The sequence below is a fragment of the Ursus maritimus genome, unplaced genomic scaffold, assembly GCF_017311325.1.
Source record: "Ursus maritimus isolate PB19 unplaced genomic scaffold, ASM1731132v1 scaffold_23, whole genome shotgun sequence".
NCBI classification, from domain to species: Eukaryota; Metazoa; Chordata; class Mammalia; order Carnivora; family Ursidae; genus Ursus; species Ursus maritimus.
Window position 1 is genome coordinate 34,001,105 of NW_024424786.1, and position 25,814 is coordinate 34,026,918.

General features: G+C 44.4%; 1 long non-coding RNA gene across 3 annotated transcripts; it reads right to left on the reverse strand.

The window, feature by feature from the left end:
* Positions 1-346: 346 nt before the first annotated feature.
* LOC103666105 lies at positions 347-24,622 on the reverse strand. Of its 3 annotated transcripts, none has more exons than XR_569442.2 (3): positions 24,157-24,622; positions 23,186-23,267; positions 347-562 (listed from the first exon to the last, which is right to left on the reverse strand). It is a non-coding gene; the product is annotated as an uncharacterized LOC103666105 (long non-coding RNA). The 3 variants fall into 3 exon arrangements; XR_569444.2 differs by lacking the exon at positions 347-562 and adding an exon at positions 863-1,456; XR_569443.1 differs by lacking the exon at positions 347-562 and adding an exon at positions 14,165-14,371.
* Between the last annotated feature and the right edge of the window lie 1,192 nt (positions 24,623-25,814).

Consider the following 25,814-nt stretch of genomic DNA (forward strand, 5'->3'; position numbering starts at 1 on the left):
GTGACCTGACTTGCAGATGGCCAACATATTATTGTGTCCTCATGTGGCAAAAAGAAAGAGAGAGAGCTCTCTTGTGTCTCTTCTTATAATATGGACACTAATACTATCAAATCAAGGCCCAACCCAATGATCTTATTTAACGAACCATAATTACTTCCCTCTAGTCACACCGGGGGTTAAAGTTTCAACATACAAATTGGCAACAACACCTTGAATCTGAACCTTTAGCCTCCAGAGCTATGGAATCAACACATTCCTGCTGTTTTAAACTGCCCAGTTCATAGCATAGTACTTTGTGCTGGCGGCCTTAGGAAATAGTGAGAACATGTAAAATGCTTACCCCAGTGCTGGTACACAGTATTTAAGACACGTCAGGTGTTAATGTTACAATTCAGACGCTCTTCACTCCAGGTCCTCAAGCAGCGTCATCAGGATTTCTTGCTCTTCCGTCTCTCAGCTTTGCTTTCCTCTGTACCTGCTTACCCTCAGGGGCTCTCAGGTTGATTCACCCTCCTGGCTGACCCTGAGAAGCCCAGCCTTCTGGGCCACCAGCCCCGCATTCCTGGCAAAGGCAAAGAGACACATCCCTTTCTGAGCAGTTCTAGCTGAAGTCCTGGGACCGAATCTCATTGGCCTGGATGAGGTCACATGCCCAGGCCTGAACCAATCACGATAGCCTGGGGGTGCACCGCCATGACGGACGGAAGTCAACTCGGCTCGAACCACGCGGACTCGGAGTGGAGGTAGTAGTTTGGAAACGGAAAATCAGGCTGTTAGTGCCAGAAGGTACCAGAATGTGGAGGAGGCATAGACAACAGAAAATCATTATGTGGGATTTCAGCAAACTGAACTTTATAAACATCCCTGAAGTTTTCATTATGTTTATGATACTCTGCTAGTAAGAATTACTGGCGATAAAGAACTAAAGCCAGGATTAATTAACTGAAACAGAAAATGGATTTTCTGGAGTCTCTGGTAGTTTAGGAAGCTCTGAGGAAGGGTGCAGAATCAGGCATGGGCAGCGGTGAGCACTGCTAATCCCAGCCAAGGTCTTGCCTGTGTTCTCCCAGTCGGAGGACAAGGAATAGGCATTTCTTCATTCCTCATCTGGCTTCTGTGCAAGAGGCCGGACCCTTTCACCTGCCTGTTTAGGATTCCCCCACCAACCCGAACAAGTAGAGTGTCTGGATGCTGAGTTGACAAAGGGAAAGATTCACTACAGTTTTCTGCTGAAGGACAGCGAGGAAGTGGTCATGAATCAGACAAGGCCTTTGAGTCTTCCAGAACCCGCGATCCAGATGGGGAGAAACTTCTTCAGAACTGTCCAACACTGGAGTCCGAGTGCAACACCAGGCCCCTGGAGTGAGGCTCTTTGAGGGAACCAGAGGAACTGGCAGCAACACAACAAGGATAACTTTGACGGGAGAAGAGCAGGAGTCAGGGTAGAAAAAGAATCCTAGAAGAAGCAACAGCATGAGTAAAGACCTGGAGAAAAGTAAAATCAGGCAAATCAAACAGGGAAGACTTTTTTGAATTCAGGAAATGTGTTTTTTCAGCAGCATCTCAAAGATTATCTTTAAAAACAGCTGTTACCCAACAACTACTTAGGGCTTGAAATAAAGGAAAACATTCCCACGCCAAATCTGCACTCAAAATAGAAGCTGAAGAGACACAGAAATACCCAGGCCACTATGACAGCCTGAGTCAAAGCTTTTTATGGAACAAAGAGCTCCGTGGGCGCCTGAAGGCCTCACTCCTCCTCCTCACACCACTGTTGTCGCCCCTGAGCACCCACTGTCGGGGTGGCGGGGAGGGAGCAAGGGCGAGCAGCCATCTGGAGCCAGCACCAGCCTCCAGTTCCTCTGCGTCCGTGCCAGCAGGTTCTTCCCAGGAACAGTGGCAATCCTAAAAATAATAAAAGTTGTCTCCAGCATTTACTGAGTGCTCGACGGGGCTGGAGCCGTTCTGAGAGCTTCACTCAGGTGATAGCGTCTACAGCAACCCTGTTTAGAAACTGTTGCTCCAATCCCCATTTTACAGATGAAGAAACCGAGGCAGAGAGAGGTTAGGTCACATGCCCGCGGTCACTTAGAGAGTCCCATCATTCTGCGTCACACTGCAGTAAAGAATGCTCCCCGAACTCTCTGCAGCATGGTAGACTTTTTCAGGGTGGGTGGGGAGGGGCCTGAGTGGGGGGAAGGCCAAGAGCTGAAAGTTGCTGAATACTTACCACGTGCCCGATTTTGTGCTAAGGACTCTAAAAGTTCAGAAAATACAAACAAAATCGATTCTGTAAGTATACGACAATGTGAATGATTTCATGCCAGTGAATCGTGCGTTTATAAATGGTTATGATGGTACATTTGATGTTACATATATTTTGCCACAATGAAAAATAACCTATTAGGTAATACTGTGGGGCAAGCTAATGCCCTGTAGGCATTTGTTCACTTACTGCTCCCCGCAGCCCTGGGAAGCAGGTGCCATTTACCGTCCCCAAGGAACAAATGAAGAAATGGAGACTCCCAGAGGTTCCCGGAAGAAATAGGGGAGTCCCGTTGGTCAAAGTCACGCAGCTGGTACATACTTTCCGTTCCGTTAGCCTCTGCTGCAGGTGGTACAATTAGGAGTGATATGATGAGTTCTGTTAGTATTAATATTATTCATTACTGATAGTATTATTGGAAATGATATTAGTACTTATACTCTTAGTACTCTGAGTACAGTAGTTCCTCCCTGCCCTTATCCACAGCCTGGCTTTCCACTGTTTCAGTCATCAGTGGTCACCTGCACTCAGGAAACAGATGATCTTTAAGACACATCATCAAAAGGTCAGCAGTAGCCTAATGCTACAGCCCATCTACGTCATTCACCTCACTTCATCTCATCACGTCGGCATATTATCATCCCAAATCATCACAAGAAGGGTGAGTACAGTACAGGTAAGATATTTTCAGAGAAAGGCAATGACACCGTATTCTCATAATATGCAGTATATTATTATAGTTGTGTTATTTTATTATTAGTTATTATTGTTAATCTCTTTCTGTGCCTAATTATAAATTAAACTTTATCATAAGTATGTAGGCACAGGAAAAACAGTATATATAGGATTCAGTGTTATCCAAGGTCTCTGGCATCTACTGGGAGTCTTGAACATATTCCCTGCTGATGGGGGGACTGCTGCCATTAGCATAGGCTCTAGAAGGAGCCAATGTGGTTTTGAACCACAATTATACCATCTATTAGCTGTGTGATCGTGGGCAAGTTAGTTGACTTTTCTGTGCCTATTTGCTCATTCTTAAAAGAGGGATAATAACAATGCCTCTTTCATAGCATTGTCCAGTGGACTGAAATGAGATAATTGGTCAAAGTGCTTAAAGCAGGGGTGCCTGGGTGGCTCAATCGGTTAAGCGCCCAGATCCTTATTTGGGCTCAGGTCATGATCTTAGGGTTGTGAGATTGAGCCGCACGTCAGTATCTGCATGGGTCAGAGCCTGCTTAAGATTCTTTCTTTCCCTCTTCCACTGTCTTTCCCCCACTCCCTCTCTTTAAAAAAAGTGCTTAAAGCAGTGCCTGGCAAATAGCAGGTGTTAAATAAAATATGATTGCTACTATTAAGCTTTTTCAGGAGGGAAATTATCTAAGGGGCTGTGCAGCTGGCCTGAGGCCACATAACTAGTGGAAGAGAGGAGAGTCTCATGGCTTTGCTGGCCACAGTGGAAGGAGGAGGACGTTCATGGGAACAGCAAGGTCCTTCTTGGAGCCATCAGATGACCACAACAGGGATTTCTGGAAGAGATCTTAGATCGATGAAGGCTCAGACATCTTGCTGAGGAAGGAGCTCTTTGATAAATCTATACCAGCTTAAAGCTACAGACATTCTGTCCACAAAATGCTTACATGTCAACGGACAAAAACTTACAAACGAATTCCTAGGATTCTCAGATTCCTGAAGTTCACCTTCCTGCCCAAGGGAGCCCTCTGACAAGAACTCCTACCCTGGATAACAGACCCCAAACCCCACACCTGTTTTTACTTAGAAAAAAAAAAATCTCCCAAAAAGGGTAGGGCAGCACTTCTGTTTCTGATTCATGAAGACTGCTGTGGGATACAGGAATATACATTCTAACAACCTTCCCAGGAGATTCTGATTCAGGAAGCCCCTATATTTTGAGAGTCGGGGGTTTGTAGGACTTGCCCACCGTCACTCAGGTAAAATGAGATCAGCGCAGGATTGGCCCTAAGAAATGAGTCCACCGAAAGGGTCCTGACTCCCACCCGTGTTCTTTCTACCTTTCACACAGCCTAAAAATCTCTTCAAATGAGTAAAACTTCTAAAACTTTGCAAAAATAACTATGTAAAGAAAGAAATCCTGCAGAGAAAAAGAAAACTAGAAGGGAATCCCCCAAGATCTTAGTAGCGGGGGCTCTGAGAAAATGGAACTGTAACCTTTTTGTTCCCTTTTGCTTACTTTTTACATAATCTTCCAATTTTTGTACAACAAATATGTATTCCATGTGAGAGATCTTTGAAAGGAGATCTTACATGTGATATGTATATGTTCATATTTTGGTTTCCTGGGCATTTAATTCAGAATATTATCCCACTGAATTTATATTTTTCCTTGCTGTTTTACTTTTAAAAAAGTGTTGGATGGCTTAGGGAACTGAAATGAATTTACTTGAAAGTGAACCAAAGCAAAGATGGGAAGGAAAAATGTGGTATTTGATTGGCAACTCCATGAAGAATTACAGATGCATACCTTCAATTTTTGGACTTCTCTATTGACCTCGAAGAGAAAAAGAAATGAAGAGTACAGCCTTGGGTGATTTAAGAAAGCAAATGTTTTCAGATCTTTGGTGCTTTTATAAGAATGCCATTAGGAAGAAGAAGGTCAGGAAGACAGAAAAATGCCTGCATCCTGGGAGTGTGATAACAAAAGAATAATGATAGAACCTTCCATCTGTCTAGCACTTACCAGTCCTCAAAGTCCATTTATAATAATTAGCAATTGGAAAGCACCCAAATGGCCAACAATAGGGGAATGGCTAAATAAACAGTGGTCGATTAACTCAGATGGAATACTTCATAAAGAGAGACAATGGTGAACTCGCAGACAGAGCTGATTCTGGAAATGTCTGTATGACCTCATGTTAACTAAGGAAAAAGTGAAACACAAAGTGGTGCCTTGGGACTTCAACAAGGCATTTTAAAAGGCCTATCACATTAGCTTCTTAGGCAAGATAGAGAAAGGAGGGCTTCCTTGTTAGAGAAAAGAGCTGATGCCCGAATCCGGCTCCATCTGAAACTAGCTGAGTAGCAAGGGAGAGCTTAAAGACAATCCCCGGGTTATGTAGATAATGCATTTCTGTCTCTCAAATATTTTTAAAGCCTGAGTTGGGAAATTAACTTACATGTCATAAGGAGGATTCTTTTCTCAACGATGAAAAAAAATTGTAAAATATCTAATACATCTCACCTTCTTGAGACAATCTTTCTGGATTTATTTCTAGCAATTCATATCATCTTTAATCCTACTCTTCTTTCCAGCTGAACCTGATAGCTGAAGGTTTAAGTCTAAAGAGAGTTCACTATTTTTGGCATTCCCAATCAATTTCATTGTTTTTAAGATTTTTATTTATTTACTTGAGAGAGCAAGAGCTAGAGAACACCTAGGGAGAGGGAGAAGCAGACTCCCCACTGAGCAGGGAGCCCAACTCGGGGCTCAATCCCAGGACTCCAAGATCATGATCTGAGCCAGAGGCAGATGCTTAACCAACTGAGCCACCCAGGCGCCCCCCACAATCAATTTCATTTTAGTCTCAATATGCATTGAGTATTAAATATGAAGTTCATTATCACCAATATTAGAACTTAATTTTTCCTAGTTTCCATACAAATCAGCAAACCATGAGTCAGGCATGAGAGCGTTGGCCTTGTTCTGTCTAACATGTTTGTCTCAGAGATTCAGTGAAGAACAAATCCAAATGGATGCAAGAGCTCTTAATACCATGCCTGACACATACTTTGTTCTCAGTAGATGATTACTAAATTTTATCTTGGATGCTAGTGTGAAGACTAATGACAAGTAATAAATAGTGCAGACAGAATGCTATTTTAAAAGTAGAAGTGTTTGCCTAGAGGAAGGGCCCTGCTAACACACACCAGGGCTCCTGGGTGCTCACCATAAGCTTTTTATCCTGGCATCAAGTGGTGATAGAGAAGCTCAGACCATCAAATTTGTGAATGGCAGAAACCCAAGAAGGGGAGCAAATATCCTGGATGATAGGACAAAAATCTAGAATAATTTTGCCAAGTTCTAAATTACGGTTTATACATACCAAGATGAAAGTTGTTGAGGGGGATATAAGATCTTCCACTTACATTCAAAAAGACTAATAGCCCAAAAAAACAGGTTGAAAAAAAAAAACCTTGGCCTAGCATGTAGGGAAAGAACCGAGGGACTTTGGCTAGCAGGAAGTCCGCTGCGAGTCAATGTTGACTCCACAGAGAGCTGACATGCATTTAGAATGTATTCAGAATGAGGGGTAAGGATGCCTTGTTTTCGACAGAGTTTTGAGTTTAGTTCTGTTAAACTTACTTGAACAAGGAAACAAGCAGAATAGGGTTTATGTTTGGAAGAGAGTGACCAGAACAACCAATAAGAGGACTCGTGGCTTTATCATCTGCAGAGTATTTGAAGTATCTGGTCAAAAAAAAAAAAAAAAAAAGATTCTGCAGAATATAATAGCCTACTTCAAATGCTACCAGCTATGGAAGGAGAGTTAACATTTAGGATGTGGCCCATCAGGGTAGGATCAAAGGTGAAGTGAGATGGCTCGACACGTGGAAAATTTCTAATGATCAGAACTTTCCAGAAATGAGTCACATTGGCAGATGGTTAAGCTCACCTTCAATGGAGGTATTTGAGCATAGACAGGAGACTCACCTGCTGGAAAGTAGTAGAAATTCCACAAGCATACAGTGATGAGAAGGCAGGTGCTCTTAAAAAGATAACGTCTAATCTTGTTCCCTGTTCTAATCTTGTGTCTGTGATTATTTGAATTTAAGTATGTGGAAATAAGTGTGTGCAAGGCTAAAATTGGAAGCAAATATAGAACCATGCAAACAATTCAAAGTTTAATGTGCGTTAGGTTCCTTCTTCATTTATCCATATTCCCTTCTTCATACCATATAAGAAATGTGCACATGTGTGTGTGATGTGTGTGTGTCTGTGTGTGCAAATAATAATCTAGACCAAAAAATATATAAATTAGAAAAGGTGAGTTCTGAGAACAAAAAGCAAAGAACGATATTAGACGGCAAGTCACTTAGGTTCTATGCAATTTCTAAATAAACCATGAATTTGCCACTGAGCTTCCTGGTTGTCAAAGCAAAAAGGGGAAATCAATCACGTGTTCCTCAATAGTCACAACAAAACATATCACATCTTCAGGGCAAGCAAAACTTCTCCTGGCACTAAGCCCTGACGGGAATAGCTTTTGTGGGGGCATTGACTAATGTCAAACACAGTGTCCTTAACAAAATCCCTGCAGCAAACACAATAATGTGAGCCTTAGAGGTGTTTCTGACCATCCCTGGGAGAAGACAGAGAGCATGACCTGAGGGCACAATGCAGTAGAAACAATTCTCTTCAGACCTGGAAAACATAGTTTGAATTTTTTTACAGTCTAGGTAACCAAAAAATCTATCTAAACTGTATTTTAAAAATGGAATGGATGACGTAGCTTTCAGGCGATCCTTCATATGCATTACATCTGTAAACCAGGTAGAAAGTTTGAAATTATTCTCTGTGATAAGGAGTCAATCCTCTTTAAGTTTATAAGCATTTTCCTTTTTTTTTTTTTTTAACTCTTCCTTTAATGCCTGGCATATTATGCAGGACCCCTGTCTTCAGCTGGGAATGTTGACTGTCCCCAGACTCTCACCTACAGCCTCTATATACAGCTCACTTCTCCCTTCGTGGTACTAGGCAGCTTGGGTGACATGTATCCTCCCACTGGGAACTAAATTAAGACATCAAAATCTTGTCACATCAGGCACTTAATAATCTCTAGTTGTTTGCTAGCACTGTTCATTTGGGATGAATGCGAAATTCAGATCCTGAAAGAAAGCTGCCAGTTTCTATTATCAGTCAAAGTCAATCCAAATACCCTGACTATAACTAAGGGGGGAAGGCTGACAAAGGGTTAATGAGCCTTAACCTACACCTTGAACTAGCTTATCCTGATTTAAGGATTGGTAGTCCTTCTCATCAGTGTCCTACTGACTACTAGGTCTGCGGGTAGCTAAACAGGAGACCTGGAGTGGGGCAAGAGGCATTCAGTAATGACCTAGACATTACTAGCATAACCCGCATGATTGGTGCCAACCACCCCTAGTCCCTCTCGGCCACTGTCTCATCAACCTTCCTTTCTTTCTTTCTTTCTTTTTCTTTCTTTCTTTCTTTCTTTCTTTCAAGATTTTATTTATTTATTTGAGAGAGAGAGCACGAGCTGGGGGGAGGGGCAGAGGGAGAAGCAGACTCCCTGCCGAAGAGGGAGACCGATGCAGAAAGGGATTCGATCCCAGGACCCAGGGATCATGACCTGAGCCGCAGGCAGATGCTTAACCGACTGAGCCACCCAGGTGCCCCTCGATCTTCTTTCTAATCTTAAAGTAGCGTTTCTCGGAGACAACATTTAGTTTGCACCTTTGAAACAACCACTTGTACCAGCCAAATGGAATGAGGGTCAGACACTTGGCTTCTTTATTAATCACAAGAAGTACAGTAGCAACACTCAGATGAAGCGCTATGGTTTCACATGGAGAACACTACCTGTTCCATCATGGTTTAGAGCGTGTCCTAGCAAGTGTTCCCCCAAACTGTGGTAAGTATACCAGGAACGAGAAATGAGATGTGTCCTGTCCTTTAGGCAAGACACAAACTTTTTAATTTTTCAATAGCTATGGATTATGTTAATGTCTATTTATTTAATGTACCTTCTATTGATGGCAAACAACTATGCTTCTCAATTAGTGGGATAGTCCAGTTTTCCTTAAAAACAAACTTAAGTATGTAAAAGATGAGTCCATTTAGAGAAAAACACGATTTGTATGGGAAATGACAAAAATTGGGAAGGTGAAGGTGGTATGCAAACAGCTGAAACAGGGAAACTCAGCATTAACTATGGGGTAGATTGGAAATACATTATGATATTCACTGTGTAGAGATGAATGTTCTGGAGTGGTATCGGTCAACTAAATCAGCAGACTAAATTACTAACTTGAGTAGAGATTACTGTCAGCTAGCTCTCGCAGGCACCTTTTAGGTACAAAATACTTTTTCTCATTATCTCTCTTAATTTCATGATTGAATGTGTTAAAATGTAATATTAAAGCAAGTGGAAAATAACACAGAACTCCATCCTTCGAAAGGCAGAGTATGTATTATGTTGGGTAAAGGAGAGTCTTTGTGGACTTTAATAGTATGAGATCTACGCTCAGAATCCAGGTCAGTCACTCAGAAACTCTGGGGCGCAGAGGGAGCCTCTCACTCAACAGTTGTAGGCAGACCCTGTCTGAGCACCTGTAATGCGAGATCAGAAAGTACCTCCCTGCTCATAACTGAAAATAGCTCCAGAGATCTCCAACGCCTGCCACCTTGCCTTCCCTGGCCAGTCTCACCAGTCTCCTTCCCCACCCTCCCCCACATCCCTGTGCTGAGCCGTTGGTGCAGCGCCCCGCGTTCGCCAGGTTCTGGGAGCCTCACCTGATGCCTGTGCTCATGTTGGGTCCTCTTTCTAGAAGGTCGTCCTTCCACCCGGGGTCTGGAAGAGCAAGTCCAAGCCACCATTCCAATCCCCCCTGTGAGCCCTTCCCTTCCTACTCTGTGGGATCCCATCCCTCTGTCATCACTTGGCACAGAGTTTCTTAATAACTTATTTAACTTTCCCATCTTCCCCCATCACACGTGGAGCTCCTTGAGGGTTCTGTAATTATTTTTTAATTATTCTTCGTTTAATCCCTTTAGCTTTTTGTCCTAATTGGATGGTAAAGACCCCTGGGAACTTTTTTACAACTGGCAGGAACAGTGTTAATTGTCATGATAATGGGGTGGGGGGGGGCGGGAGACTCAGCATGTATGGGGCAGAGGTCACCAAAGCCGTCCCATGTCCCTCGTGATTTCCAAATGTCCCTCCAGACATCAGGAAGGTGAAATGCCTATTTCTCATGATCTGAGCCTAGAACCTAACTGTTTCACAATAAACACAAAATATTTTTGTGTGCATGGGCACCTGGATGGCACAGTTGGTTAAGCGTCCAACTCTTGATTTTGACTCAGGTCACGATCTCAGTGAGATTGACCCCCAGGTCAGGCTCCACTTAAGATTCTCTCTCCCTCTGCCTTTCCCCTCCACTCTCCACCCCCACCAAATGTATATATTTATATACATATATATACTATATACTATATATATATATAGTGCAATTTTAACATACATTACATTTTCCTGGATTGCACCTACCACATAAACGGAGGAGAGTTTGGACTTTGTTTTGCTGGAAACTTGACCAAGAAATGTTACCATTCAGAGAAACTACATGGTCAAAAGCAACCCTCTCACTGGACTTGGGCCTCCAGGACATGAGACTCACTCCCTCTGTCTTCACAGCTGGTTATGTCACGACAACACACAGACACAGCATCTGTTTTATGCCGTCCGGAGCATCTGTACTTGAGCATTTAAACATTAAATGCTTATTTTTTAAGTTACTTTCCTTCTATTTTTCCTTTCCTTTAGGATTAGAATGCTAGACTGATTTTTGCTTTACAAGCATATTCGTAGGCATGTTATTCCATTTTATTTTGGGACAGAAAAGAAATTGCTCTTAATTATAAATTGTTATCAAAGGGTCATTTGGTATGGTAAGCCATGACCACCGTCCTGCAGAACCATAGGTTGGAATTGGAAGTCCTTCACAATTTCCCTCTGATGTCTCTATCCAATCTCCCCTCCAGCCTTCTCCCGCCTCACCTTCTCCAGCCTCGGAGACTCCCAGCTGCTTCAGAGCACACCATGCCCTCATCCTTCACACACGCCCTAACTCCCCCCACCTGGAGTTTTTTCGCACCTCCTGTTGGGTTTCCATTGAGCCCTGCTCAGATATTAGCTCCACATTAAAATCTTGTCCAGCCCCCCTCTTTGGGGCCCTCCCTATGCCATTGTTCGTATCACTCTGTGTAAGCACCCTCACTCTTGCTGAGGTAGCTGGTTTACAGGTCCTCCTCTCCCCGCTGGTCTGGGGAGTCCCGAGGGACAGCATATTGGTTGAGAGCTTTGGCTTTGGAGTTGCCCAGTTGGGTTCAAATTTACCTCTGACACGCTCTACTTGGGTGATCTTGACTGCGGGCAATATAATTAACCTTTCCAAACCTCCATGTTCTCATCCACGTAGTAAAAGCAATAATACTTACCTCTTGAAGAGTTTAAAGAATTAAATGAAATCCTGTATATACAGCAAGCACCTAGTCCAGTACTTGCCCCTCAGTGAACACTCTCTAACTAGTAGTTATCACCATCATGCCATTATCATTCATTTCTCACACCTCGCTTATCATATGCCATACAGTAGATGTTCAGTGAATGTTTGCCGAGAGAATTAATTTGATTCTAATCTACTACTCCTCTAAAAATAACTTGTTGTTAAGAATTGCTAGTTGTGGAATACCTAACCTCAGAGAAAGCTACTGAGAGAGATTAGTCAGAGGGTTTTAATGAATCTCCCTAGTTGTGCTATGTAGACAATTCGCCGAGCCAAACCCTGCCTGTGCCTCTTGACCATTTATAATTAATCTGGTTGGCTCAGATCTCAGATCAAGGGAATTAGCCAGAAAAATAGAGATGGTTGCTCTTTTTATTCAAGCTTCTGTGCCAGAAGATAGATAATCCTTTTAAAGGGGAATTTTTAGACTCTGTGGGAAGACCTGTCTCATACTCTGCTCCAATTTAAAACAAGCCCTGGAACTGGAGGGGAGCCAAGCACTCTGACATGGATGAGGAAGGGCGTGAGCATGCTCGCTTTGCCCACAGAAAAGGCCGGAGAGCGAGGAGAGGGAATTCTTAACAACTCCGAAAGGAGAACTGAAGGAGAGTGCGCTCAATCACAAAGAACAAACCAGGGAGAGCTTCCTAGTTCCCCCCCACACACACACACACACATTGGCAATTACAGTGACTCTTCACCCCAGAAGACATACAAAGAACTGAAGTATGTATTTAGATTAGGAGAAATTTTTTACATAGTTACCTGGAAATGTCAAATAAAAGTTGGTGTTATTGAAGGCCTAGATTTTCAGAAACTCAAATTTTTAAAGAGCCCTGAGTGGTGATTTCTTTCTGTTCCTGTCTTTATGTTTAAATGTCACACAGGCAGTATTTCTGCAGTTACCATGACAAGTGTGATAAGAATGGGCTTTCTGGGAAACCCATGCAGAAGCTGATGAATTTTTCAGACGTCCTTTAGCAGCCCTTTGGTTCATTGACAGCATATAGTGCAGTTGTCAAACTACCGTAGAAAAAAGAAGCTGATCCAAGCAGTGTTGGTTTCCTATTAAAACATCATTCATCTCAAGTATCTTTTAGTTGTGTGTTCTGTTTACTAGGTATAAATGCATTTAAGGTATGAGTTACTCCCGCCAGACTCAACCGCGGTCCACCATCAACCAGTTAATGTCCTTGTTGACGCTTAGGGAAACGCTTCCCATTTCCACTCACGCTGACGTTGGGATCTGCCTACCGCTCCGCTTGCCGTTTCCCCTTCTTGAATAACTACAGAGGCAGACAAGTCTCAAAAGTAAAAGTCCTGACCTAAAACTGGCCAGAACACTTCTTGGCTTCTTGACTTCCAAATGCCTTCAAGTTCCATTGCTCGTCTCTCCAGTTCCAGCTCTTTCTTTCACTTTCCATCTTTTCTGCCTATTTCCGATCCCTGTAAGTTTCTCAGACATGCTTTGCTTTCTCTGATTTCCAGCCTTTGCACATTCAGTTCTCTCTGCCTGGGACACTCCTCTCTTTCCCCTACCCAATGCTGCTCATACTTCCAGGCTTGATTTAAACCTCGCTTGTTCCTGAAGGCTTCCGTGAGCCCTAGACTGGGCAAGAGGCTCGTGTAAGGTGTCCTCAGGACGGCCTGTATTTCCCCCACTTACGTAACTGTCGGTTTCCTTCCCTGAATAACAGGATTCACAACCTCTGCCTTGGACGCATTGTTTCTCCATTACATATTTTTTTAAGATTTTATTTATTTATTTGAGAGACAGAGCACCAGCGAGAGAGAGGAGAGAGAAAGAGAGAGAGAAAGAGAGCGCGCGTGCACTAGCAGGGGGAGGGGCAGAGGGAGAGGAAGAAACAGGCTCCTCATTTAGCAGGGAGCCCGATGTGGGGCTTGATCCCGGGACGCTGGGATCATGACCTGAGCCAAAGGCAGACACTCAACGGACTGAGCCACCAGGCGCCCCACTGCTTGCACCACTGAGAGGGGTGCAAGACCACTGAGAGGGGTGCAAGACCACATTCAGGGTCTGTGATAAGCTGAACAACACACACCCACTATTCAGGTCCAGCCAATTGTTGCCATAGAGCAAGGTCCAATGTTGCCAGAGATTTTTTTTTCTTTTTTTTTTTTTAAAGAATGAGAAATCCAGGGGCACCTGGGCAGCTCAGCTGGTTAAGCGTCCAACTCTTGATTCCGGCTCAGGTCCTGATCTCAGGATTGTGAGGTCAAGCCTGGCTTGCGGCTCCACTCCTACTTAAGATTCTTTCTCTCTCTCTATCTGCCCCTCCCGCAACTCAGGTGCTTTCTCATTCTCTCTCAAATAAATTAATTATTTTTTTAAAAAAAGAATGCCAGGGAGCCCGGGTGGCTCAGTTGTTAAGCGTCTGCCTTCAGCTCAGGGCGTGATCCCAGGGTCCTGGGATCAAGCCCCACATCGGGCTCCCTGCTCTGTGGGAGCCTGCTTCTTCCTCTCCCACTCCCCCAGCTTGTGTTCCCTCTCTCACTGGCTGTCTCTCTCTCTCTTTCAAATAAATAAATAAAATCTTAAAAAAAAAAAAAAAGAATGAGAAATCCAGAACTTTATGTGAAATAGTCTGACATTTTAATATTAGTCCCCAAAAAAGTGTTTTTAATGTAACATATTGTGCATTCCAAAGAGAATACTCCAGGGCCAGGCAGAGCCTCCAAGCCTCCACTGTGCTGTCTCTACATCTCTCTGGACTGAGCTTCTCTCTACACAGCTCAGCCCTCCCCTTGTAGAGACCTTCCCGTGTTCCAACAAGCAGGACTCGGCAATTCCACAGCCACCTGCTGAAGGAAAATTGCTTGAGAATCGAAAACTTCAATAAAAGATAATTGCCTTTTCCCAATAAGAAACACTCAGCTCCCCCATCTCCAATTGCTTCAGAATTGACTGACCCCCATTAAGTTCAGCTCCCACACAGGCTATGATGACTTTTATGTTCTCACATGACAGAAACCCAAAACGACAAAGGAAGAAAACCAATTTTTTTTTTCCCACAGGAGGGTCCAAAGGACCACTTATATAAAGATACAAGACTGGTTTTTATTTCCAGGAGAAAATGATACCAAAGTTTCTACTTGCCTCCCCACTCTATTATGACCAATCAATGTGTGAGGGAGAGAGAGTTCTAGCACCAGATTCAGAGGAGTTGGGTTTGGGGTCTGACCCTGGCACTTGTAGCTCTGTGATCTCTGGTATGTGGTGACCTACCAAGAGCCTTAGTGCCTCATAAGACAGATGACACAGGAGGAAGAGCTGCCTCCGCTCCAGTGTCAATAAGCCTAGTTGGCAATAAGCCTAGTTTAACTGGACTTTATTATTCTTGTTGTTCTATTCTAGGTGGAACGTGCCTGGTTCTGAGATCACTTCTGTGCCTGACTGCGGCACAGTTGGAACCTCTGTGGTCCACAGAAATAACTCACACAGAGAGAAATCCCACTTCTCTGCTCTTGAGCGTATTTCTCTCGTTTTCATCCAGCTACTCTCCTGTCCTTCTTGTTCAAACACTGAGAAGGAGTCACGGGTACTCCCCATCCCTGCTTCCTCGCCAATTTCTCTATAATTTCTCAGGAGCATTAACTGATGTTCCTCGGGTTCCTACAGGCACCATTGTCTGCACTGACCTGTGTTTGCTCGTTTGACCCTCATGTCCAAGCAAATGGGTGAAACCCCACAGCTGGAAAGTGGTGAGGCCAGGATTTGAATCCTGTTTCTCTGGTTCTTGATGCTGGGAGATGCCATAATACTTGCTTCCCACCATAATTTACCCACAGTAATATTTACCCACCGTGGTACTGACTTCCCCCTTGACCCACAGGGAATCTGGCTTCTGCCCCCACCATTTCTTCATTCAGTCATTCCCTCAGTCAACAATTACAGAGAAGTGTCTACAATGTGCCAGGCCTTCATGAAGCTTTACAATTCCAGTGGGTAAGCTAGTAATAAATATTAAGGAGAAAAAAAAAGCCAGTAAGATGGAGACGATGTCTAGGGCAGGAAGACCAGGCTGATGGTTGGAGCGTGGACCCAAGGGCAGCTNGTTCAGCAGCAGGCACAGAGTGCGTGTGAACTGGTAAAATATGGGGGATCTGTGGGAAAAGAACCTCACTATTGAGCCCCAAAGGTGTGCAAACCACAACACGTGCAATGTGAGTTGTCTAATCCATGGTCTACCCATCTTATCTGTCTGAGGTACTATTATATCAATTTAAGAAATCAGAATTCTTACTATTTTATTTCCATATTATTGATACTCCTCTAAGAAAGATGTCACAGTCCCCTTTCACAAATAATGAAGTGAAGATTAGGGACATGGCCCGTTTGCTCGAGGTTACGGCAGAAGCAAGATTCAAACACAGGAAGGACTTCAAAGCTAAACGTTTGTCTTCCAAACTGCCTTACAGTAGTCAACAAACAAGGACCCAAGCTGGAAAGCAGCGTCAAGGAATGTAACATCAGGCGACAGCAGGTGTATTACTCGGCTAGGGCCACCACAACAAAAGACCACAGTCTAGGTGGCTTAAGCAATAGAAATTTATTTCTCGTAGTTCTGGGGGCTAAAAGTCCAAGATCAAGGTACCTACATGTTTGGTGTCTGTAAGGTCTCTTTCTCAGTGGCTTGCAGACAACCACCTTCTCACCGTCTCCTGAGGGACCCCAAGTCTCCAGCATCTGATGCATAGCCCTGTACGGATGCTCAGGCTGCAGACTTACTCCCTCACGGCCTCCACCCGCAGAGTCATGGTGGGAGGGGGGCACAGGTGCTGCAGCTATGAGACAGGGGGCCAGGGAATTATTTCCCTCTGTCCGAGCAGCTGGGCTTGGGGCCCTGGCATGTCTCTGCCAGCTCACAGCTCTCTTTACTCAGCCATCTCTTCTCTTTCATTACAGAGGAGTGTGTGTGTGTGTGTGTGTGTGTGTGTGTGTGTGTGTGTGTATGTGTGTGTTGTTATTCTACCTGGAGCCTACATTCTTTAGCACTCAACACTGGTGTATCTATTCCCATCATTAATGAACTCTATTTAATCTCCATACACCAGTACCATCCTTTTTCGTCTGTGTGCACACATGTACGAGTGTCTATCTGAGAGAGTTAAGCAGATAGAAAGAATAATATAGAAAAGAAGCAAAAGAAAAAAAAGGGAGAAGAGAATGAAGTGAGAACTGTTGGGAGAAGGGAGGGGAGGAGGGGCTTCCAGGGAATGAAAATCTGGGCACCAGACAGGGATCCATGATCTATTCAGTCAGGCGGCTGCTGATGGAGGAATCAACAGGCTCTATAGACAAAGCTGATTGTCTTGTCTCTGGGCCTGTGGCTACCTGACTTGTAAAGAGTCTGGGCCAGTTTCCCAACAACCGTGCCATTCTCAGCATAGCCAGGCTGCACCTGGGGGGCCGAAGCCTCTTAGAGCATCTCTGGCAATGAGAAGCTTGTAGTATCTAGCCAGGAGGCCAAACAAAGATTATTATTTTTTATTCATGACAGGTGATGGAAAAGGTTATCGAGAGCATTGCTCCAGGCTAGCATTTCCCAAAGTGGGAGGAGAAGAAGGATTTTGCTAACATTTGAGGATATGCTGTATACGGTATTCCCTTTTGTAAATGCACTCACAAAATGACATTAGCATAGTAAAGGCTCTGAGAAGTCCCAAGTGTAGGCATTGGGGTGTGGTTTTAACTTTGCTTAGGCCTTCCCATATCACACTACACCTGTGGTGAGCTTATGTCCTTAATCCAGTTGAATAAAGCCAAGGACAGGTGCTATTATAACTCCCACCCCGGACTGACTTTCTTTCTTTACAGGAACCCGTACCAGGTGACCTTTTCTGAAGCACATACAGTCTCTAGGATCACGTGGCCATCTTCCAGGCCAAGCAATGGGTTCTGAACAAGTCAACCAACATGTCCTCACTGGCCTAACCTCATGCTTCGAAAACCAATACCTGCCTCCTGCCAAGAGTTCACAGTTAGAAATAAACTTGTTGCCACTTGCATGTTGAAGCTTAGCCAAACGTGAGCCTACTTCTTAAAGTTGAGAGCAGGGCTAGAAACATACTGTTTAAACGGTAGGAAAGTCATGGGGCACCTGGGTGGCTTAGTTGGTTAAGCGGTCAGCTCTTGGTTTTGGCTCAGGTCATGATCTCAGGGTCCTGGGATCGAGCCCCATGTCAGGCTCCATGCTCAGTGGGGAGTCTGTTTGAGCATTCTCTCTCTCCTTCCCCCTCTGCCCCTCCCCCCACTCCCTCTCTCTCTTTCTCTGAAATAAATAAATAAATCTTAAAAAAATATAAAATAAATTGTAGGAAAGTTGTGAGCCTGAGAATCTAGAGAATGTGTGTGATTCAGGACAGAGCACGATTCTCTTAACAGACTTCAGTTTTCCAAATCTATAAAGGATAAGATGACATTATAGGCTGAATTGTGTGCCGCCCACATTCATATGTTGAAATTCTAAGTCCCAGTCCCTCAAAATGTGACTGTATTTGGAGATAGACCTGTACAGAGGTCATCAAGATAAAATGAGGTCCCGTGGGTGAGCCCTAGTCCAATATAACTGGTGTCCTTATCAAAAGAGGAGATTAGGACCAGACACACGTGGTGAGAAAGGAGCCATCAGCAAGCCAAGCAGAGAGACCATAGCAGCAACCAAACCTGCTGACACCTTCAACTTGGACTTCTAGCCTCCAGAATTGTGAGAAAATAAATGTTTGCTCTTTAAGCCATCCTCCCTCTGGCATTTTGCCATAGCAGCCTTGGCAAACTAGTAGACTTGGAGAGACTTTTCAGAACAAGCACTTGGTTGGCTATCCAATAGCTATTCTCTCCTTTCTTGCTAACACAACCCACTTTTATTCAAAATTCTACCCTCTCCCATGTGACAGAGAGAAAGGTGATCTTACCACCAGCCCACGGGCACAGTGTGAATAAGCAATTGTGTTCAGTTTATTCCTGCTGCCAGTGACTAGCTCAGAAACAGGCATGAGACCAAACTCAAGACCAGAAGGGGGTTTCTAGGAAGTTCTCACCCCTCATAGAGAGACACAACAGATGTGGTCTCTTGCTCTTCTAAAAATTCATGTGTCTAAATGGGACATCTGAAATATCTGTAGTTATTGAGGACCTAGCCGAGCTAACCTGAGAGCAGACAATTTCCTGAGGATGACAAAGAGGAGAGACGGGTGATAAAGCTTCCCGTACTGGCTCAAGCCACCGGATACATCCCACCTCATCTTCTCTAGATGGCAGATGAAAAATATCCTTCTAAGAAAACCAGTTGGAGTTTTTTGTGGTTACAGTTGAAGGCATCCAGTAAGAAGATGCACTCTCTGATCTTCTCCAGCCCTGTGACCCCCTAGCCCTGTTCCTAAGACAACTGGGAATGGTTAACCCCCTCCAGAGAACCTTACAAACAGCCCCTGCAACCCTGTGAGACAGGGACTGTCTCTAGTCCCATTTAAGGAAAGAACGGGATTCATAGAGATTAAGACATTCGGTCAAATCCCCACTGAGATGCGGTCAGTACCTGAGACCTGTCTGGTCTGGGATCCTTGCTTTACCCACTATCCATCTGAACCTCTATAATCCAGAAAATTTCCAATCAGCTGCTGGGCCTCTGGGGGTCATGGGAGAAAAGTCTTTGACTACCCAGAAGGTTTCCATTTGACATATCTACGTTTTCAGAATGTCTTACACTCTTTTAAATTCTAAGTCGCTGCACAATTATTAGGAAGAGTTAATAAGCAATAAATCTAGTGTTGTACTTTGGATTCTTCAACCAAGGTGATAAATCCCCAGCTAATTTCTACTACCTTTTCCTAAGAAATTGCACTGTTCTCCAAGCAAAACGTTGATATTTTTTCAATAGTCCGAAGATATATGGCTCTTGCTCTTTTTTTTCCCTTCAGCTAAATTTTGGGAATTGTTAAGGAATTTTTCTCTATTCAGTAGAAAAAATTATAAATATCTACTATGTACAAGTTACTGTAAGGAAAAGAAGAATGTAAAGAAGAAGTGATCTTTCATGGAAAAATGTAATTGGCCTTGAATTGTAACAGAAGACTTTAGATCAGACCTCATGCAGTACCCCTAATTGAAAGTGTTAACAAGAAAGCTAATGAGAAAATCTTTCATAGAGTTTTAAAGAGAGAGAGAGAGAGAGGTCTAGAAATTTCAGGTACAATTTTTCCTGAGTCTGCAGGAACAAGACTAGTTGTCCAATTGTTTGGTTATGAAGACCCCATCCAAACTTACACAGGAGGAATTTACTGGAAGAATACAGTAGTATCTTATAGAAGCCAAGAGCAGGAGCATCAGAAACAAAAAGTCATTCAGGAGCCAAGGCAAGTTCTCCCTCCTTCTCTCTCTCCCTCCCTTGCTTCCCTTTCTCTCTCTCCTTTTCACTCGCTTTCCTTTCATGGTCATTCAATTTGTTTCTAATCCATTCTCTGTGCAAATGAACTTTCTCTATGCTACTTGTACGTGGCCCACCATGTCCCAGGATGACCCTCTCAGACCTCAGTTCCATGTCACCTGACAGGGCCAAGACCTACAGCAAGCTCGACCATCCTCTCTGTGACCCTATTCCAGGCTTTCTGGAGACTGTCTGACTGGACCAGCCCAGTCTCTGGGTTGGTTTTCCTGAGTCAGGTGTCCACCCCTTGCCCAATCAGCTACGACTGAAGAAACAAGAACATACAGTAAAACATGGCTACCAGCGTCCGTTCCTGTATGTGGAGGATGGGATGGCCTGGCAGAAGGACTGTTCTCAGATTAAATGGTGGGTGTGTCCTCCAAAAGACATCAACAACACACCTTCAGAACCCTCTTCCATCATGAAATTCTACGTTGGGGGAGTTTAATGATGACATTATTCTGCCCAGCCCACTCTCTTTCTCAAACAGAAATGGAAACAGGAACGAGGAGAGGCACCCATCCCCGCTCCTCAGTTACAGATACTGGGCCCCAGGGTGATGTTTCCTCTCAGGAGAAACCTGGGGTGGGGAGTGGTAGACTATCTTCAGCCTGAGCAAGGAAGCACAATCCCAGCAGTTTCCTGGCTGCCAGCCCTCAGCTAATGAGCACTTTCATCCACAGCCTCAGCTCTACCCCAAGATTAACCCTTTCACTCTCTCCATGAGTTCCAGGGATTCAGGGTTCTCAAGTCCCCCTTGGCAAATGTGTATCGGGAGTGGGGCAGTGCTCCGCTCAGACCACCGTCCTCAGTCCCTCACCCACACTGACTACGGTGAAGGCTTTCTAAAATGGAAAGAGCATCTTGGCACTCCCTGGTCCAAACCTTTCACTGAATCCCCTCTACCAACAGGGCAAGGGTCCTTGGCCCAGCCTACAGGACCCTGACCCCTTTACAGTGCAGCCCTGAGCTCCGTTCCAGCCTCACCTCACACAGCTCTACAGGAGACACAGCCCACACCACCACCCTCGCTGAGCTACTGCTGTTCCCCAACTCGCAGTGTGCTGTTCCTGGCTCAGCACAGGGGCACACACGCTTTCTCCCACCTGGATCACACCTCTCCTTGGTCATAAATAGCTGAGATCACACCAGAAAGATGGTATTTGAGTTCACATCCACCTCTTCCCATTAAGTCATTAACTCCTTAAAGACGGGGATTCTGCCTTGCACTAATGTGTATTTCCTGGGCCTCAGGGGGTGTCAGTGCATCAAGGAATGTTTGAAGAAAGTAAGGGAGAACACAAGTGAGGGAGAGAAAGAGGGAAAGGAACAGGGAAGGGAAAGATCCTCCTGCTCCTGTTCCTGGTGGGCTCAGCCATGGGGTCTGGGAACACGAAGGCCGGTGGCAACCAGGCAGAGCAAACTTCTTCCATCTGTCATAACATACAAAGATTCACTTGATCCTCAGACTATCCCTAGAAGGCTACTGGCAATTATCCCCATTTTATAGAGAGGAAGAACAGGAGCTAAAGAAGGAAAGTGACTTGGAACGTCACCAGTTGATCTCAGCACCCAGAGCCAAGGGGATCTCTTCCCACTAAGGGGACTCCTTCCTGATCAGCAGAGACACCATGGGCTGGTGGGTTCTGAGGCACCCAGGGCCAGGCAGCCCCCTGGGGGGGTCGGATCTGGAGGCGGTCCCAATTTGAGCAGCCATCTGGGAGCCAGTCCCACTCACTGCCCGGTTCCTAGCATGGCACAGACTTCGCCTTGTTCCCCTGGGTTCAGCAGCCTGACGCCTTCTCAGCTTGCTCCTGGCCCCTGTTCTGTCCTACATCTGGGGAGACAGTGAATAAGCCTTCCTTTCTCTCCAGAGCTTGTTGCCTTCAAGGTATTTATAGATTGCTCCTGGCCCTGCTGAGGCAACTCTTCCCTCCTGTTTAAATTTAGCTCCCTTTGTCCTCTTCCCTGACTTATCTCCTGATCCCGCCTGGGTTTCCTCTACTGCCTTTGTTCTCCCCGTGTTTGTTCCACATCTTCTTTCATCTGCTGAGCTGAAACCATCTCACCAAAGAGTTGCTCTGAAGCCTTTCTATCACTGTGTCCAAGCTCAGACCTCCCAGCAGTCCTCTCTGCCCACTTTCCACTTTCTCTTGAAAAAAAAAAAAGTCCTTCATCTTTATCTTCTCTTAATCTAGCCTGTTTACAGAAAGGGAAAACGGGCATGACTAATTTGCAAACAGAGCCAGAATCCAGTTTCTCAATCTTGTCGGCCCAAGGCTATTTTTACTTTTAAAAGCTCCTGGTTTCGATGTCGCTATCTTGAGTCTCAACCCAGAATCATTTTCTCTTGTGCACAGCGAGCTATGTCAGCGTCTTGCACATCTTTGTTCTCTCGGGCCCTGAAACTTACCCTAAGACAATCTGATCTTAGTGCTGGGAAGAGCAGCTGCCTTAAAAATCTGGAGGAGAGGAGTGCACTGCTTTGCCCTTAATAACGTTTAATAGACATGATGTAGGTTGAGATTAGATGTCTATAGATGTAGCTCACATCCGTAGCTGCAGAAATTTATCTATATAGATCATACAGAGTTCTCCAACTCCAGTGCCTCCAGGAATCGGGGAGGGAGCGAAACAAATGAGCACTGGGGACCTATATGTGTACACTGTGTCTAACACACTGGGTAATGCATATCACATGGCCCAGATTTTCTGATTTTTCTAGAGAGTCAATAATCTGGACTTTGAAATAATGGAATTATTGAAATTTTTTAAAACACTGTATGAGCAGAATTGAAGATGGGCCACATATGACCTGAGCACCCCACCATTCACCCACGTGTCATCCACAAGCCCCACTCCTCGCCACCTTCCTAGCCAGGGCCAAATGACCCTTCCACTTCCAGTCAACATCTCTCTGGCTCTCAACACATATGGCTCCCTTTCAGCCCCTCTGCTATTCTTAAGACTGGATTCTGAATGAGAACATTCAGCAGAGCTTTGCCTCTAAATTCAAGCTTCCAATTTCCTCTCTGTTCTCTCTGTTTGGCAAAAACGATGTTCATCTTCAAAATCATCTTCCAGAAGATCTTCTATGGCGCATCAGTCAGGATGAGCGAGGTTATGCTGCAAAAACAAACAGAATTAAAATCCCCACAGCTTAAAATTACAAAGATTCACTGCTCACCTGTGTTACAAGTCCTTTGTGGGTCCTCTGGGGCTGCTGCTTCAAGCCACTCGGGGACTCTGGCTGGTGGAGCGGCCACGCCCTGAAACATCGCCATTATCATGACTGAGAAAGAATATGATGGGTGATATACTGGCTTTTTTTTTAATTGAAGTATAATTGACACACCGTGTTACATTAGTTTTAGGTGTAGGTACACTGACTTTTCAATCTGTTTCCCAGATGTAACATTCATATCCTTTCTGCTCATTTAATTTCCCAAAGCAGATTACATGGCCATATCCAGTGTCATAGAAGGTAAAAGAACAGCATTTATCATGGGCTTGGAAGGTGGGACGATGGAAACGTTCATGAACAGCACTAAATGACTTCCATATATGCTCTTTCCACTTTTGGAGAGGTCTTTAAGTGTTATTCGATGGTTCTGACTTAAATTCGTTTATTCATTTAACAGTAACAACTGTGAAAAGTCCTGAGGTTGTCAATTTGAGGACAAGAGTAAGAACTTGTCTCTGCCTCCAAGCAAGTATGACTTATTAGAGGGCATGCATAGATCTATGCCAATAACATGGAAACAAGGTACAACATGGGAAGCACCACAGGCAAGCGTAAACAAAATCCTGAGCATAGAAAAGGCAGTAAAGGTGGAGAAGATGGTATCTGAGAAAATCCCTAGAGTAAAGGAAAGTAGACACAAGCAGGAAGGACTGCCCTTCCCAAGCTGAGCCCCTCCATCCCAACACTAGGGACCACACGGCAGATTAAAATGTTACACTGTCACGGCTTCCTCATAACTAGTCCTACATCTTGGTAATCCCTATCCCTGTCTCGATGCCAACCCCAGACTGGAAGCGGTTGCTTAGATCTAAACATCAGCTCCTCTAATTGCTTGCTAGACAAATTTGGACAAGTCATTGAAACACCTGTGTCCGTTTCCTCATCTGTAAAACGGGGGTATGAATAGTACTTACCTCAAAGCGTTGATAGAAAAGTTGAATTCCTTAATAGGAGGCTGGGCGCATAGCAGACGTCATGTCAGCGGTAGCTGGCACCCTGTTCTGTCTTTGTCATTGCCTCAATCTGGTTGTCTTCCACTTGTCTCTTCTTTCTTCAACACCTTGGTTACAAGACGGTTTTTCAGAAGCAATCTGTTCTTAGGCAATAAGTCCGCTCTTGAGTGGTCCTTGGAAGGAGACTTCATCTACATAAAGCACAAGGCAGAGGGAGGAGAGTTTTCTGTCCGCAAGATAGGTCCCCGTGAGCACATCCCATGTCTGCCTCATCACCAGTGACATTCTCATAAATCTGTCTTCATGTATCACCCTGCCCCAGTACTCTGTGAACTTCTAGCTAACATCAAATTTTCTACGGGACATGCCCCAGAGCACAAATCCCACAGGATGGACTCCCAGGGAAAAAAAGACTTCTGTCCTACGCTGCCCGTGGGAAAGTCCCTTCTGGAGAAGAGCACAGAGAAAAAAAAGAGAGAGAGAGAGAACCTGTTTCATTTCATTTAATCCAGCATTTTTTGGGTTAAATTGTGACCATGATAACTTTATTTTGTATGTTACACACATTGGAAAATAGCATGCAGAGGCAAGATTTACTTATTCATTCACTGATCCGCAGAAATGTGGATAATGCGAGGAGTATAATCAGCATGGGAAACAAGCCAATAAAGTGAACTAAGTTTCTTATGTAAACTCAGGGAGAATATTTCCACCCTGGGCTTCATTTTTAAAATGAAAGAATTGGACTAGAGAGTTGACAAGATCCTTTCTAGCCTCCCTTAGTAGCCAGTCTTTCATTAGATGTTTTTCCTTGCCTTCTGCCTGGTCATTATTGAGCCTCGTTGTTTTATTCAAGATGAGAGCAAAAGCAAAATTGTCAAACCCCTGTGGGCAGGAGGCTAACAGAGGAAATGCTCAAAGCTGACATTTACTGTGTGCCAGCCACTCTTTGGAGGGCTTTGCCGAGTCACAGCATCTCGTTGCAACAAGCAGAACAGATAAGTACCATCATAAAAAGTATTCCCATTTTACTTAAGAGACATTGAGGCACAACGAAACTAAGTAAGCTATTGCTTAAGGGAGTCTACACAGTTGGCAGAGATGGGATTTGAATCCAGGTCATTTGACTCCAAACGCATTCTCTATATCATTAGGCTACACTGCTTCTAGGTTGGCATGAAGGGCAGGAGTCCCACGGAGTCAGAGTCTAGTTCACTCTGTTTCCTGTTAAGAGAGGATAAAAAGCTCCAAAGATTCTGCTTCATTTCTTCAGAATGACTCAACACGTTGGCTCATGTGGTATTTGTCCATCCTTAGATTCTGACATTCTTTTGGCTTCAGCTTTCAGGAAAGAATCCAGGGAAGAGCAAAATTCCATGCATTTCTTTTTATCTGTTGCCATCGTAATAATTATCTCCAGCATTTTCAGGAGGTACTTTCATATCCATTGTCAGGTATGATTTTTTATACCTGCCTCCACGTTGATTTCACAATTAAGGAACCCAAGGCTCTAAGAAGTAGAGAGGTTTGCCTAAGACCCCATGCCAGTAAATTGTGGATCCCAGTTTCTAACCTGGTCTTTGGGCCTCAGTGAAAAGGCAGTCATGGGCTCTCACCAT